The sequence below is a fragment of the Podarcis muralis genome, chromosome 9 (assembly GCF_964188315.1).
Source record: "Podarcis muralis chromosome 9, rPodMur119.hap1.1, whole genome shotgun sequence".
Lineage (NCBI taxonomy): Eukaryota > Metazoa > Chordata > Lepidosauria > Squamata > Lacertidae > Podarcis > Podarcis muralis.
The window spans coordinates 67,957,396-67,975,260 of record NC_135663.1 but is presented as its reverse complement, the minus strand read 5'-3'; positions in this window follow the sequence as shown (position 1 = coordinate 67,975,260).

The window sequence follows — 17,865 nt, the reverse complement described above, 5'->3', positions numbered from 1 at the left end:
CTTCTTCTTCTTCTTCTTCTTCTTCTTCTTCTTCGTTAGTGATCCTCACTGTTTCCATCCTTAAAAGCTCAACAACTTTGACCTGACCCCCCCCCCCAAATTGGGGGGCGCTGGGTGGATTTTTGCATACAGACGGCGCATATGCTAAAGACGGCCCTAGATTAAAAAACGATGGATATCCGGTCTAGAAGATTTGAGGTGAATAAACCAACCTGCTACCATTGACACCTTTTCCCTAGCAGAACCTGTAAGCATTTAACAGCTTATGACAACCAGAAACTGAAAGGCCACAGCTTTCCCTGATCATCAGAGTTGGCTTAAGAACTTTCGAGGTCTAAGCACTGAAAAGATTATATTGCCCCAATATGTGGTTTAGAGAACAACAAGACTACATTATTCTTTTGTGTATATGAAATAAAAAATGACTCAAGAACTCAGATTTATCAGGGCACACAACAGGGTCTGATTTCCCCACGTTATTTCAATCTATCTTTGTAGAATGCTCCCAGGTTTAGATGGGGAAAAGTAATAAAACAAGAACAGAAAAAAGGGGTGTGTATGTGTGTAGTGCAATGTAAGGAAATCTACCAAAGTACTGATTTTATCCATTACGACTACTTTGATGCTTTGTTGAAATATCAAATGTCAAATTCTTTCAAAACTAAAATCTTTTCTTTTTAGTCTCCAGCATTGCTGAGCATTACATCTCGTTTATGCACCGGCAAAAGCTGCACCTGTTGAATTTGGTACTTCCAAATGTTGCAAACCATCTTGACAAAAACTGCTTTCTATCCCCTTCTTTATTTGAATCTCGCATTTACTACTTTGTAGTCTGAATTTATACTGATTAGTGCTTTAAAGGTAATTATTTTTAAACGGAGGCTTTTCTAAACAATGTTGTTGACATTTAGGTTAAGTAAGATATGATTTGCAAGGGCTCAACTGGTAGATCAAAGCCCCGTTCCTCAGCAGGTTAATTAACATGCATTAATTAGCACAACCAAGATACGCATTACAAACTATTGCAATGTAGAGATCACAATAAAAATAATGTCAGTCCTATCTCCTTTTTAAACTTTCAAATATGGAAAATTCTGAACTGCCTTGATTTTTTTTTTCTTTTTTGTTTATCACATACATGAGGGAATATAAGCTGAACGAATTTATTATTTATTAAGATAATTTTGCTATGCTTGTTTTTTTGACACTCTCAGGAGATGGGAACTGAGGCTGAAGAAGGGAGAATTTTGGAAGAGGCACATTTTTTCCCATGGAAGTGCTGCAATGACAGGAGAATCTGCGTTTGTTGCAGATAGGCTGAAAAAAACAAAAGTGTTAGTTGCATATATTTCCATAATAATAATGTTACTATGTATATCCCCACACATCTTACTAGGTTGCCCCAACCACTCTGGGCAGTTTCCAACATATATAAAACATAAGAAAATATTAAACTTTAAAAAAACAATACTCCCCTATACAGGATTGCCTTCAGATGGCTCAGGGGTCGGATAACTCCATACCCCCCAACATTTCTCCAATGAAAATAGGGACATCTAAAGGAAAAGTGGGACATTCCGGAATCAAATCAGAAACTGGGACGGCTTCTCTAAATCAGGGATGTCCCTGGAAAATAAGGTAAAGTCATTAGATCCAGTCGTGGCCGACTCTGGGTTGCGGCGCTCATCTCGCTTCATTGGCCGAGTCAGCTTCCGGGTCATGTGGCCAGCATGACTAAGCCGCTTCTGGCGAACCAGAGCAGCACACAGAAACGCTGTTTACCTTCCCGCTGGAGCGGTACCTATTTATCTACTTGCACTCTGATGTGCTTTCGAACTGCTAGGTTGGCAGGAGCTGGGACCGAGCAACGGGAGCTCACCCCGTCGCGGAGATTCGAACCGCCGACCTTCTGATCGGCCAGCCCTAGGCTCTGTGGTTTAGACCACAGCGCCACCCATGTCCCTGGAAAATAGGGATCTGCAATTATATGCATCAGAAAAGAATCAGCTAGGCCTGGCAATTCTGATTAATCTTGAATTGGTTTGTAGGTAGATGTAAGAATTGGTCTTGCAGTAAGGTTAAAGCTTACTGGGAAATGATATATAATGAATTGAAAAAGGTGTTTAAAATAACGTTTGTAAAAAAAAAAAAAACAACCCCAGAAACCTTCCTTTTAGAAATTATAGGGACAGAACTACCCAAACTGTATAGAAATTTATTCATGTATGCGACTACAGCGGCAAGAATGTTACTTGCCCAAAAATGGAAAGAAGAAGAAGTTGCAGCGAAAGAAGAATGGATACAAAAACTTATGGACAGCACAGAAATGGTGAAACTTACCAGAAAAATAAGAAATCAAGATAACAAACTTTTTGTAAAATAATTGAAATGGTTTAGTGAATATTTACAAATAAACTGCAAACAGATAAGAACATTGGCAGGATTATTGTAACAACCTGCAGTTCTATAAGAGTATATATTTAAAGAAGAGGAATAAATGAGTAAATTAATTTAATTTGGAATATGCAGAAAATATTAAAAACAAAATTAAGGAACCACAGAAAGAGGGGGAAGGCTGTTGAGTTTTCAAATGTTATAATGATTGTAAAATGATTGAAATGTATAAAACAGAAAATAATAATAATAATGTAAGAGGTCACTGGGAGACATTTAATGAATAGGAAAATTAGTCAAAGTCTTAATAAAGAAAGACGTTAAGGGCTGATCTGGAGAACTAAATGATTTTGATAGGTTCAGGGTGGTGACATTGAGTTGCAATGGCCAAGATTGCTGTGATAATTTGACTGGTGAAATGCAATCAAGTGCATAATCTGGAAGTGTATAAGAAACATGGCTTTGGATGTGGTTTTTCTCAGCCTCCTTATTTTTGAGGTTATCCCTAAATGCATTTGTATTTCAGTAAAGGCCTATCTTTTCACTTAGAGACCGAATCCTTGAATTTCTCCGACAGGTGAACAGTAACAACAACAATTTAAAGCATTTCTGAGGAACTAAAAAAAGCAAGCTTTTCATTGGACTCTTTTCACACATGCAGCTACTAGTACTCCATTGTCGGTAAAATGATGTTATTTGCATGTGTGAATCATCTCCTAGTAATGGTAATGATTTTTCTGTCATGACGGTTCCTAGAAGAGGTTTCAAAAATGAAATTACCATTTGCCTAGCAAAGAGGCGGGCTCAACAGCGAACATATGCAACTGAATTATTATTTAACCAGCCTTGGCATGCATTGTTCTGCTGCTGACAAGAATTCTAATGGGTGGTACAGATCAGATCGACTCATTCAGTAAAAGCTCCTCCTATTCTGCCTGCGGAAAACGGATGGATCTCGTTGAAATGGTTTTGTTTTTGGCCCTGGCTCATCCAGCACTAACAATGTTTACTCCCAGATGCCTCCCATTGCGTTCACTGGGGCTTGTGATAAAGTTAGTGCGCAAAGAAACTGCAGTCTCAGGCCCTCCATTATGCTACGTTTGCTGTCAGACTCTGAGACTTGGTTCACACACAGCCAGGGCTTTGATTCATAGTACAGGGGTACCTTGGTTTTCAAATGTTTCACGAACAACTCGGAACCCAAACACTGCAAAACCGGTTTTTGAACTCTTTTTCAGAAGCCGAACGTGCTCTGTTTTAAGTCCCCCTGTGTTTCCTGTTGCACTGCTAATTTGCGTCCGTCCCCCCCATTGTAATTCAAGCCTTCCGTTTCCGATTGCAGTGTTCTGAGGTGATATTTGGAGCTTATATTCGGTGCTTTTGTTTTTGCTATTTATTTTGCGGTTTTTGTTTTGAGGCTTTTTCAGTTAATTTGCTTTTGTGACTGGGTGGATCCCAGTTCAGCTACTGATTGATTGATTGATTGATTGATTGTGTGACTGCGGAAATGGATAAAAGCCCCCCATCCACACAATGACTATCATCAGTACAGGTAAGAAAAAAGACTTCTGGAACGGATTAAGTTTGAGAACCAAGGTACTACCGTACACACATCTGTGTGTGTGTGTTATTTGTACCATGGCAATGCAACCACAGGTCATCCAAATAGTTTCTCAGTCTCCCCCAGGTGTGTCGTTCTTCTGCCTCTCTTTTCCAGAGGATTCTCTCTTCTTGTAAATGGCTATCAAATCTTTGTGTTTCCAGGTACGCAGCTCACTCCTAGAGATTCATACCAACTGGCTCTTTACTGAAACATTAATTTCTAAAACCCCTGCCTATGGTCCTGACAAACTAGTGAGTTTGTGTGAGTGTGGGTATATTACTGTATTGGCCTGAATATAAGCCTCACCCCCCCCCCCCCCAATTCCAAAAGTTAAAGTGCGGCTTAAATTCGCAACCTTACAAAAATGGGCTTTTACAATGTCGCTGCTGGAACAGACATATGGCAAAATGGAATGGGTGTGAGTGCCTGTGGAATTTTAAGGGAGCAACATATATTCGGGTATTGGCTTTTTTTCCCTCTCCCCCCCCCCCTGAATTTTAAAGGTGCGGCTTATATTCGGGTGCGGCTTATATTCAGGCCAATACGGTATATGAAAACAATTCTAGCTCATAGCATGATAATTAGGAGTGCAGTCCTACTCTTAGCAGGGGAGTAAGTCCCATTGAACTCAGTGGAGCTTACTTCTGAGTAGACATGTATAGAATTGTCTGTGCTGATTTGAAAGCACCCTCCCTCCCTGAGGGGGTACACAAGATCCATGCACTTCTCCCTGCCAAACTTAATACCTCACTTCCGACTGTGGGACAAGTTGAATTCTTCAGGCATAGATGCTCTTTCAGATCAAATGTCTACAGTGGTACCTTGGGTTAAGAACTTAATTCATTCTGGAGGTCTGTTCTTAACCTGAAGCACCACTTATCTAATGGGGCCTCCCGTTGCTCCTGCACCGCTGCTGCGCGATTTCTGTTCTTAACCCAAGGTACTATTTCTGGGTTAGCGGAGTCTGTAACCTGAAGTGTATGTAACCTGAAGCATATGTAACCCGAGGTAAAAAGGTAAAGGTAAATGTACCCCTGCCCGTACGGGCCAGTCGTGTCCGACTCTAGGGTTGTGCGCCCATCTCGCTTAAGAGGCCGGGGGCCAGCGCTGTCCGGAGACACTTCCGGGTCACGGGGCCAGCGCAGCACACGGAAACACCGTTTACCTTCCCGCTAGAAAGCGGTACCTATTTATCTACTTGCACTTAGGGGTGCTTTCGAACTGCTAGGTGGGCAGGAGCTGGGACCGCAGACGGGAGCTCACCCGGCCGCGGGGATTCGAACCGCCGACCATACAATCTGCAAGTCCTAGGCGCTGAGGTTTTACCCACAGCGCCACCCGCGTCCCATAACCCAAGGTACCACTGTATATAAAAACACCATGCTGAAGGTGCAATGCTCGACTCATGGGCACCTCTCAGGATCAGAACAAGCTACTAAAGGAGTTAAGGAAGGCTGCATTTTACCTCCGACACTGTTTAATTTATACATAGATGACATTCGTCTAACATCACCAGAGTTTCATGCTCCTAAATTGGCCACAAAGGCCATCTCAGCCTAAAAATATTGATGAGGACATTCACAGGATACTGCCAAAAGAACAACCAGCTATGAATTACAATCAAACCAAAGTCATAGTGTTCTCAATAAACCACAGGGCCTATCGATGGCAAATGGATAATCAGACGTTTGCACAAGTCAAAGTCATTAAATATCTTGGACTTGTCTTTCAGTCAACAGGGTCCTGAGTAGCACATCTGAATTACGTCAAGGAAAAGGACTCCCAAAGTGCCAGAATTTTATCACGTCTTTTGCACATGAAAGGTGGTAGCGCTAAACCCCTTGCCCCGCTGCTATATGGGGCACAGATTTGGCCTAATGCTTGACTCTACAGAAACCGTTCAGTCCAAGTTCTTAAGGCAACTTTTCTCAGTGCCATCTTGTGTTCCAAACACTTCATTGCGCTTGGAGGCTAACCTTTCCTCAGTTGAATCACAAATTTAGTACAGTAAATCTATGTATTGACTTCATCTGAACTTAGTTCCCACTGGTTGATTCCCCTTAATATTGCAAGACTGTCACAAGAGTGCTTGGACCAAAACTGTTACTCAAAAGCTCTACTCCACTGGTTTATCACCCCAACGTTGGGCTTTGATAAAGCAAAGAATTTAAATAAGCAGTGCCTATATGACATTGAGCAACAGAATAATTTAGCCACTGCAAGAAATTTTTGTCCATTGGCTCCCAGTACATTTCCGAGCACAATTCAAAGTGTTGGTGCTGACATTTAAAGCCCTAAACAGCTTCAGTCCAGTATACCTGAAGGAGCGTCTCCACCCTCATCGTTCTGCCTGGACACTGAGGTCCAGCTCCGAGGGCCTTCTGGCGGTTCCCTCACTGTGAGAAGCCAAGTTACAGGGAACCAGGCAGAGGGCCTTCTCGGTAGTGGCACCCGCCCTGTGGAACGCCCTCCCACCAGATGTCAAAGAAAAGAACAACTACCAGACTTTTAGAAGACATCTGAAGGCAGCCCTCTTTAGGGAAGCTTTTAATGTTTAACAGACTACTGTATTTTAATACTTTGTTGGAAGCCGCCCAGAGTAGCTGGGGAAATGCAGCCAGATGGGCGGGGTATAAACAAACAAACAAACAAACAAACAAATTATTATTATTATTATTATTATTATTATTATTATTATTATTCCCACCTAGTCTACTCCACACATCCGCATCCTGTCTGCAAAACCTAAGTTTTAAACTACAGACTTCACCTATGCAAATTGAACACACTACCGTCAGCGGTTCTGGAGGGTTGCTTCCATCAAATTCCGCCCATGGGGAGATGGCAGTATCGAATCTGTAGCTCATGTACTCCTAGTTTCCTCTTTGTAAAGATCTGCATCACGAGGTTATTACCTCTCTTCTGTCATCCAAACCAAGTTGTTCATCCACTGCTACAGTGTCCTTCCTTCTTGCAGACCAAGATTGCCAGGTGACACCAAACGAGGCAATTTTTTTAGCTAGAACAATTCGAATTAGATCTACCATCTGACTACCTCTTTAATGTCTAGTAAAGAAACCCACTCATTCATAGGTTTTATTTGTGGTCAAGGACAGTTATTAGCTTTTCATTTGTATAGTTGTAAATTCTCAGAATGTATTTTGTATAGCCAACCATCCAGCTATATCTGTATTTTATTGTATTTGATTCCTTTGCTATGGCTTGTGGCTGACACAAATAAATATTTTATCTCTCTGTCTCACTTCCTCCCTCCTCTCCTTCAGCATGTGTGTGTGTGTGTATTGAAAGTGTGGTGTTTACAAACAAGGTTTATTCCCAGTCCTGATCTGCCAGAACCTAAAAGATCTGCAACATGCAATAACCAATAACAGCAAAACACTAATTGAAAGTGAGATGACGAAGGAAAAAGAGGGGGTAAATTTTTATTTTTATTTGGGAAGAAAAAACCCTCCAATCTTTTGCCCAGGGCTGACTGTGTTCAAAAAGCAAAGCCATTTTTTCCCTCCTTCTTTCTGAAAGCGGAATGAACCAGCCAGCCAGGTAAAATGGAAGAAGCAAATAATTTGAAGTAAGATATTTTGAGCTGCAGTCATCTCTCCCTCCCATGTCTTCTCCCCCACCTTATCGCCCCCACAAATGCTTGACATTGCATGTTGCTATCATTGTGGTGGATTTTAATTTGTCGAAAGACGCACTGGGAGCCAGTTTTGTCAGAAAAGCAGGGCAGAATATCAACATCATAATAAATAAATGTAGATTGCACTCAAAATATATGCACCCATGCAAATGATTTGTTTTTACATTGTACTGAAAATTGGGTTGTTTTTGTAAATCGCCCTAAAATCTGCTCTGATGGGCAGTATAAGCAAACAAATTGCACAGGTATCTTCCTTGCAGAATATAAATATGTCATAAGGAATATGTCCCAGAGCTTCAGCCAGTTTCAGAAACATAGAAAAAATACTGCATCTAAATATATTTAGATTTCAGAGCCACTTTTTTTTGTTTTTCCCCGCATCATCTGTATTTGCGATCAGAAAGAGCTTTTACTGGTGCTAATATAGCTTCGCTGTGGAGTGCGATTTTTACATGCAGTGCTGAAGATATTCATTAAAATTGTAATTAGACTCACAATTAAATTCAGTCGCAGTAGAAACTTTGTATGTAAAGAACCACTACCGGAAGAAACCTCCAATCTGAAAATTAGTTCAGCACTCTAAGCTATTTTAATTATGCAGAGCTGATTGTCATTGGAGAAGGCAATCTCTCTTACTACACCAGAATATTGATGGCTTGTCCTCCCATTTATTTATTTATCTATTAGCTACAGTATGGTACATATTTCTGATAACCTATGGTGGGGTTTTGGATGTGGAAATTATACGAAAACTAATCTAAATATTAGCACCTGGGTAATGGGATTTATGAAACGATTAGTTCATGGCTAATATGATGCAAATATATGTAAGACTAGCTTCCCCCCTCCCCACCCAACATCCAGCTCACTGTTTCTAGTGTATATTTTCAGGGTTCTGAAACTCACCACTGAAAAGGTTCAGCAATCTGCTGAGCTGCAGAACCTCTGCTTGAAGCCGGATGCCATTGTGAATGCTGAATGCTTTGTTTCACTTTGTGCATTCCAAGTTAGTGCATGAACAATGATGAATGGCTCTAATTCTCAAAAGTCAGGAATGTACCCAAGTTTCGAAAATTGGAGCTGAGCCAGAGGAAAGGGTTCATATACTGTGCACCTCCAACTTGATATCTGTGGGGTTCTATATTGCTGAAGCATGTATATCATGCGCACATTTCAAAAACAACAAGCTTTGCTGAAATGGTACGTTTCTGTGGCTGCTTGTCCACTGCTCCCTGACTTCTCCTGCATTTGCGATGCCATTATGCTCAGACGTGGGTGGCGCTGTGGTCTAAACCCCTGAGCCTCTTAGGCTTGCCAATCAGAAGGTCGGTGGTTCGAATCCCCGCGATGGGGTGAGATCCTGTTGCTCGGTCCCTGCTCCTGCCAACCTAGCAGTTCGAAAGCACGTCAAAGTGCAAGTAGATAAATAGGTACCACTCCGGCGGGAAGGTAAACGGCGTTTCCGTGCGCTGCTCTGGTTTCGCCAGAAGCGGCTTAGTCATGCTGGCCACATGACCCGGAAGCTGTACACCGGCTCCCTCGGCCAATAAAGCGAGATGAGCGCCACAACCCCAGAGACGTCCGCGACTGGACCTAACAGTCAGGGGTCCCTTTATGCTCAGAATTTACCTGCAAGTGGCAGTCAGAACTGAGGCGGAGGCAGGTAATCACTGGTAACATTTTTTAGTATTTAATATACATGCAATTGTGTGTACAGTGGTGCCCCGCAAGACGAATGCCTCGCAAGACGAAAAACTCGCTAGACGAAAGAGTTTTCCGTTTTTTGAGTTGTTCCGCAAGACGAATTTCTCTATGGGCTTGCTTCGCAAGACAAAACGCCTTGCGAGTTCTGGCGAGTTTGTTTCCTTTTTCTTAAAGCCGCTAAGCCGTTAATAGCCGCTAAGCCGCTAATAGCCGTGCTTCGCAAGACGAAAAAAGCGCAAGACGAAGAGACTTGCGGAACGGATTAATTTCGTCTTGCGAGGCACCACTGTATTAGATAATATTAATGCCAGTGTGGTGTAGTGGTTAAGAGCAGTAGACTCGTAATCTGGTGAACCAGGTTCGTTTCTCCGCTCCTCCACATGCAGCTGCTGGGTGACCTTGGGCTAGTCACACTTCTCTGAAGTCTCTCAGCCCCACTCACCTCACAGAGTGTTTGTTGTGGGGGAGGAATGAAAGGAGATTGTTAGCCGCTTTGAGACTCCTTCGGGTAGTGATAAAAAGGGATATCAAATCCAAACTCCTCCTCCTCCTCCTTCTTCACTGTACAGTATTGTGAACACTTTACGATATGGAAATTTAATTCAGTGTGTAGCCCAGTACATGCTGAAGTCCTCTTGTGGCCCACTTGGCCTGAGAGCTTGGGCAGCCTTTTTCTGGTCGCTTTCACACCTGAATCGCATAAAGGAAGCTGAAAAGGACAATGTCCCTCCCAACTTCAAGTCCCTATGTCTGTGTTGGGGAAGCCTATCTTGAGAGAACCCTGCACAGCTCCCACAGAAGCCTAACAATGCAGAGGTCTATAGATGCCTGCAGTTCCCTGGCCCAGATGTCCTCTTTCAGCTCTTAGGCGTTGCAGAGTGGAGCCCAGGACATGAATAATTTTGGTGTCCCATCTGGTCAATTGCTAGAATATGAAGGGGAGCCTCATTACCAGGCCAAGCGGCAGTGGTGACTGAGTGAGGGAAAGCCAGAAACAGCACTGCTAATACAATCTTATACAGCTCTTTGTCCCGATCTGTGCAGAGTCTCCTATGTTGCATGAAGATACAATTCACTGCATATCAGATTCTGTGGTCCTCCTGGGAAAAGAAATGTTAATAATTCTCCGTACACTTAGCCACCAGAGAGATGGTTGCCATTAAAAGGGACGGAGGAGATGTGGTTCACATTTGAATGCAAACATTTAACGCAAACGGGTTCACACTTCCTGGACGAGTGCAGGAACCGAAACACAGCACTCCTTTAGCATTTGCACGTCTCTCAATTTTGCAGCGCAGTCCCCAAGAGAGTGCATGCAAAAATGCATATATTTGCGAAAGTACATTTTTAAAAAATGCATCCTTTATATTCTTTTTGCATTGTTTTTTCACATTCTGTTAGGGGATTTTTTTTATTATTTTTTTGCAAACGAGTGTGTTCTTTTTTAACTGCAAACGTGGAAATTTAAGATAGAAAAGAGAAACCGAGAGAAATTGAAATGCAGTTAAGGAAGCAGGATGTCAGGAAGACAATCCTTTTCCAACATGTTCCTTCGTATTGCAACGTTTCTGTGGGAGAGAGTAACTATTCATTGGCAGGAATCCAGGCATAATAAATCTTTGGTTGAAAATAGGAGGGGAAAGGCAGTGATCCTGCACTGTAGGTCAGCTAAGAGGAGAGCCTTCAAATCTCTTTAGAAAAATTACCAAGTATCTACAGGCTCCCCCTGCCCCCTTTCTGACAGATACCCTTCGTTAGGTCCCGGGTTCTGCCTCCTGTGCATCACAGACTTCGGTTCGGAAGACCTGGGAATCCAAATCACATTGCTCTTATTGTTCTTATTGCTTCGGGATCCATCCTTCCACTTTGGCAGGGTTGGCAAAGAACTGTGAAGAAGACAGACTGTTGTGAGTGTGGTATTTCTGAGCAGGAGTTGTTAAAGAACAACTGAGAAACTGAGTCTACACCTCCGCCAAAAACCCCACCATGTGCCCCAGATCTTTTCGTTTTCCAAATAAACTTTAATTCACCAGTTCCTCAAGGCTTGGTCAAATAGCAATATTATCTTTGAATCAAGGATGTTTAAGCAATCACACATACACAAACACACACACTACAGTTGTACTTCAGAAGTTGAACGGAATCCGTTCCAGAAGTCTGTTCGACTTCCAAAATGTTAAGAAAGGGAGGCACGGCTTCCAATTGGCTGCAGGAAGCTCCCGCAGCCAATCAGAAGCCATGGAAGCCACGTCGGACATTCGGGTTCCAAAGAACATTCGCAAACTGGAACAATCACTTCCGGGTTTGTGGCATTCAGGAGCCAAAACGTTCAAGTCGCAAGGCGTTTGTCAACCAAGGTACGACTGTACTGATTAGGTTGCAGCCATCAGCTGCCTTAAACAATGAAGGAAGCATCCTTGCGTACAGGACTCCAACTCCCATCATCCCTGACTCTTTGCCATGCCATCTGGGGCTCATGTGGAGCGGGGCGTAGGAAGGGGGTTGGGGGGTCAGTCGGACCCGGGTGCCATCATGGGGGGGGGTGAGAGACAAATTATCAAGCAACAATTACTGCCCTACTTGGGCAGTTCATAAAAAAATCTTTTTTTGGAAAATGCCTGCTCCAAAGGTCTTATCTTACCACACTAGGGATTATACAGCTATACAGTGGTGCCTCGCAAGACGAAATTAATTCGTTCTGCGAGTTTTTTCATCTTGCAAATTTTTCGTCTTGCGAAGCACGGTTTCAAAAGAAGTTTTGGAAAAGCTTCAAAAATCACCAAAGTCTTCAAAAACCTCAAAAAAGGCAACTGCACCTCTTCAAGCAATGCACCCTGGGTATTAACGGTTTTAAGAAAAAGGAAACAAACTTGCAAGACGTTTTTGTCTTGCAAAGCAATCCCATAGGGAAATTCGTCTTGCGAAGCAACTCAAAAAACCAAAAACCCTTTCGTCTTGCGAGTTTTTCGTCTTGCGAGGCATTCGTCTTGCGAGGTACCATTGTACATGAAATTGCATGCATATCAGTTAATATCTTGACCCTCCTCCACGAAAATAGCTGTTTACTTGGCCCGTTTCCTATGTCGTGAGGGCTGAAATTTCAATTCAGTGAAGCACTTACTGTTCCCAACCCTAACCCTGCAGAAAGCCATCTAATTAGACTTTAATTTGATTTTGACATGTTTTTAGGAGGTAATTTAATTTATTTTTTTTATTCCAAAAAAAATTCCAAAAAGATTGGAGTACATAAATAATAACTGTAGAAATCTGAAGACTGGCAGGACTGAAATAAATCTTACGATGTAGATAGGATTGGATACAATAAGAAACTGTGGAAATGTAACTGACATAAGAAAACCTGTTGAAGGGAGGGAAGGAAGTCAATGCTCAGCAGAGTGTGGGGAAAGAATGTGGGTAAATGATTGCTGAATTTTACTGTATTTTGTTTGTTTTATTAAATGAAACACCAATAAAAAACATTTAAAAAATAATAATAATTTTTATTTTATTTTATACCAATGTTATGTATTTGATGTTTGCCACCCTGAGCCCATCTTCGGTCAGGGAGGGCGGGATATAAATAAAAGTTGTTTTTTATTTATTATTATTATTATTATTATTATTATTATTATTATTATTATTATTATTTCTAGCCCCAGGAGAAGACATGGTGCCTTTGTAAGAAAATATGAAATAATGCAAAACCATTTTTGCAAGCAAAAAATAATAATCAATGGGGGGGCTTGACAAGAAATTTTTCTCACTGGGTACCACCTGACCTTCCTACGTCTCTGATGAGGAAGGTTGACTGCTCCTTTCCTGCTCTAGCGATTAGTACAGAATTGAAGGAGCATCTTTAGCAATGTGCTTAACCAGATTGCCACCAGAAGACCTTCCATTTGTTGCACTGTGGACAAACGGCCCCTGTCCACACCAGGAGCCGGCAATTTCTTTCATTTCATTTCATTTTTGTATCAAATAATCTGCAAGGCTGCAATTTGCCCTCCCCTTTGTGTACAGCGTATAATCTACAAGCAGCTTTTTTTCAATTTAGAATGACTCCGTCAGATAGCTTGAGGTTCCCCTTCTTTTGTGTCGCTTATCTTCCTCTCTTTGCCGGAGTCAATGGCAATCTTGTATCTGCTGCTGTATCTCCTCTGGGTGTCCATTGTTCTTTAAATATTTTTTTCCATCGCAACAACAGTTTCTCAGTGGTACATCCTCTCCTCCGGGTGGCTTTCAAGTACATAATCTCCAGCTCTTTCCATTATTCCCGACAGTAAGCAGGCATTTTGTAATTATAACGAATAATCCACATCTCTTGCTCAGCACAGCGCCAGATGTGCTGAGCAGTTGTGTTTTTAAGACGGCATTAGTGGACCATGCAGTAAGCATGAACTTTAAGAGCTCTGCTAAGTTGCCCCTTTGCTGCTAGTCTCCTCACTGAATGTTATCAATAACATGCTGGCATTAAATACATCGGCACCACTCTGTCGTTTAAACTAAACACATCTAGATAATTCTATGCATCAATGCAGGACTGACAGGAATGTCAAGCAGACAAAGGAATATCAAGGGGAATGCCTGCTTGATTGGGGTTTTGATATAGCAACAGTAGATTTGCTGGGAGGTGCACCGTGTGGAATATCTTCAATAATAATAATAATAATAATAATAATAATAATTTATTATTTATACCCTGCCCATCTGGCTGGGCTTCCCCAGCCACTCTGGGCGGCTTCCAAAAATATATATATTAAAATACTGTAATACATCAAACATTAAAAGCTTCCCTAAACAGCGCTGCCTTCAGATGTCTTCTAAAAGTCTGGTAGTTGTTTTTCTCTTTGACATCTGGTAGGAGGGTGTTCCACAGGGCGGGCGCCACTACCAAGAAGGCCCTCTGCCTGGTTCCCTGTAGCTTTGCTTCTCGCAATGAGGGAACTGCCAGAAGGCCCTCGGTGCTGGACCTCAGTGTCCAGGTAGAACGATGGGGGTGGAGACACTCCTTCAGATATACTGGACCAAGGCCATTTAGGGCTTTAAAGGTCAGCACCAACACTTTGAATTGTGCTCGGAAACGTACTGGGAGCCAATGTAGGTCTTTCAAGACCAGTGTTATATGGTCTCGGTGGCCGCTCCCAGTCACCAGTCTAGCTGCTGCATTCTGGATTAGTTGTAGTTTCTGGGTCACCTTCAAAGGTAGCCCCACGCAGAGCGCATTACAGTAGTCCACATATATGCAATCCTCACATATAGAGATCAACACACAGGTGACATGCTTTCTGTGCCACACATTTTTAAAACGAAAGCAGTTATTTTACACACCTACACCTGTTGTGACCCAGATGAAGCCAACCTCAGGATAAAACACTTTTGTAGGGTTGTGGCGCAGTGAATAAATAGCTATCCCTGCAGCGGCCACTTCACAATTTTGGTTGCCCAAAGCTGACAGCAGGGCTAATCCTCAGTTTTCTGTCAGTTATGGTGACAACAAACACCGGAGTAGCACCTCTTCAGAAATTATTTGGGAGGGGACTCAAAAGAGGGTGACAGCCATGCTTCCTGCAGGCGTTCAGATTTGAGTTTCCACTCCTTGGAGCCTAATTTAAGACCCAGGACCTGTGTGGGGAAAGGGCTTCCTTCAGATAGACATGGGTCTTACTTCAGCTGTGGAGCACACTATGGACATTGGCCTTCTCTTCCCCGCCTCCTCACTGCAATTCCTTGCTTCGCTTTACAACTGAGGAGAAGCAATGTGTTCTACCAAAATCTTTTGAAATTGCGGAAACAGACCCATCTGCACCACACACTTACTGCAGTTTTGTGCCACTTTAAATGGTCACAGCTTTCCCCAAAGCATCTTGGAAAGTGTCCTTTATTAAGAGTGCTGAGAGATGTTTGGAGATCCCTATTGCCCTTACAGAAGAGGGATTGACTGTTAAACTATTCTGAGGATTATATACCTACCTGGGGAACAAGGGGTCACCTAACAACTCTCCGCCTCCATAACAAATTACACTTCCCAGGATTCTGTGGGGGGAACCACAACTGTTTAAATGTACCATGCCAATGGCATTTCGGTGAATTTCTCAAACCTCATTCTATTTGATTTAGGTATTTCCTTGAAGTACAGCTGGTTCCATTAGACCAAAATAAAAAAAGTTATTGCCTGAGGGTAGTGGCTAATAAGGAGAGGGATGATGCGAATGCTAGCAGCTTGCTTAGTCTTGTTGCCTAGGCAACACAGGAGGAGGATGCTCTCTGTGATCTGTGTTTAGCACGACTGCTTCTGTCTGAAGACTGCAGCAGAGCGAAGGGTCAGCTAAGTTTGTTAAAGGCATGCAGGCTGACAAACACAGCTGACTTTGTGATTCTGAGCCATTGCATTCACTTGCTTCTCATAGATTTCGACCAACGCAACATTATTATTATTTTTTTAAGAAACGAAATGAGGGTTCAGAGTGCTACTGAACCATTCCAGCCTTTGGCACATGGACTTCCTTCCACTCATGCAATGGGACTTATTCCAGTCCTCTGGAGCAGATGTGGGAGGGGCATCTACAGGCAGAAGGGAAGAAAGAAGCCCTGTTGCATCAGCAGAAGTCTGCTTGTGCGAAATTGGATGTCACCCCTTATCTTTATCCTCATCAGTTTTATATTGATTTGGGGCAATTGCTTTTTGCATTGCTGATTTTGCTAGCTGGCTTGAACATGCCAACATAAAGTGGGGGGTGGGGTGGAATAAATTAATAACTAATGCAGAGCTTCCGCAGTAGGGCACTTTAACAGAAATATTACAATTCTTTTTATTGATAAGACCACCAGTACATGCAAAGTAACTCAAGGAGAGGTGGTAAACGAACCCTGCTCCTGGAAGCTTACAATATAAACAGGATCTATTTCAACTCAGTTATTTAAGGTCAGCCAGAGGGAACATCACTGGAGTTTCAGGGTCAACTAAAGAACTTACAAATGCAGAGCTCCCATCTTTTTAATGCTCCCATTCTGAGTATACCATGGGTGGATCTACACTCATGGTTTTTAACGCTAAGAAACAGTTAAGGAGTGGTTCTGATAACCATATAGCCACATGATGTTCTGCTCTTAACATTATTAAAATGCGACACCAGAGGACGCTGCAGACCAACCAGAAACCAGGGAGACAGTGGAGAGAAAGCAAAGGAGAACGTTTCTTCTTTTGATGTTTTAGAACAATATATCGTTCTAATAACGTTTAAAAGGTCAGTGTACATCCAGCCCCGGTCACGTTGCAACCCAGCTGAGCTGAAAATTCCTGCAAATCTTTTTTGTTGTTGTTGTCGCAATATTTATGTATCGGGTTAACAAGCTTAACTTGCTCAGATTTATTTATAGTAATAAATTTGTCAGACACCTTTCAAAGCAATATTTTCCCAAACAGCATACAAGGTCTAAAAAACTGGCTCGAAACAATCGACAGTATAATAATAACAAGCAGAAAACAATAAAACCATACCATCTAGTTCAGCCAGGCACAATTATTATAGCACAACTCGGTGGAAAAGCACATGCTTCAGTGCACAGAGAACACCCCAGGCTTAGTTGCCAGGATACCAGGTAGTGCAGAGGTAAAAGGTAAAGGTAAAGGGACCCCTTACTGTTAAGTCCAGTCGTGGACGACTCTCGGGTTGCAGTGCTCATCTCGCTTTACTGGCCGAGGGAGCTGGCGTTTGTCCGCAGACAGTTTTTCCGGGTCATGTGGCCAGCATGACTAAGCTGCTTCTGGCAAAACCAGAGCAGTGCACGGAAATGCCGTTTACCTTCCCACCGGAGCAGTACCTATTTATCTACTTGCACTTTGACATGCTTTCAAATGTTGGCAGGAGCAAGGACCGAGCAACGGGAGCTCACCCCATCGTGGGGATTCAAACCACTGACCTTCTGATCGGCAAGCTCTAGGATGGATGACAACTCCCATCATTCCTGACCACTGACCATGTTCGCTGGAGCTAACGAGAACTGTAGTCCAAAACCTCTCGAGGGGACCACATTTGCTATCTCTTAAGTAGTAGGAGCAGCCATACACAAACACAACCTCAGGGCTGTTGCCAGTTTGGGTAGACAATATTGGGCAAGGTGGACCAATGGTCTGATCTGATCCCTGTTTGGGGAAGCTTTTAATGTTTAATAGGTTATTGTATTTTAGTGTTTTGTTGGAAGCCACCCAGAGTGGCTGGGGAAACCCAGCCAGATGGGTGGGGTATAAATTTATTATTATTATTATTATTATTATTATTATTATTATTATTATTATTATCATCATCATCTAGGTAGTTTCATATTTACTATGCCGTAAGAAAACACTGAGGATAATGAATGCTGAGAAGCTATCTTTTATCAAGTGCAGTGCCCTGAAACTCACTTACAGATGCTACCTAATGCCATGGAAACTGGCACTCAGGAACATCACCAAAATGCTGGAGAGGCTGCACCTCCACAGGCACATACCTCCACATGTGGTGGG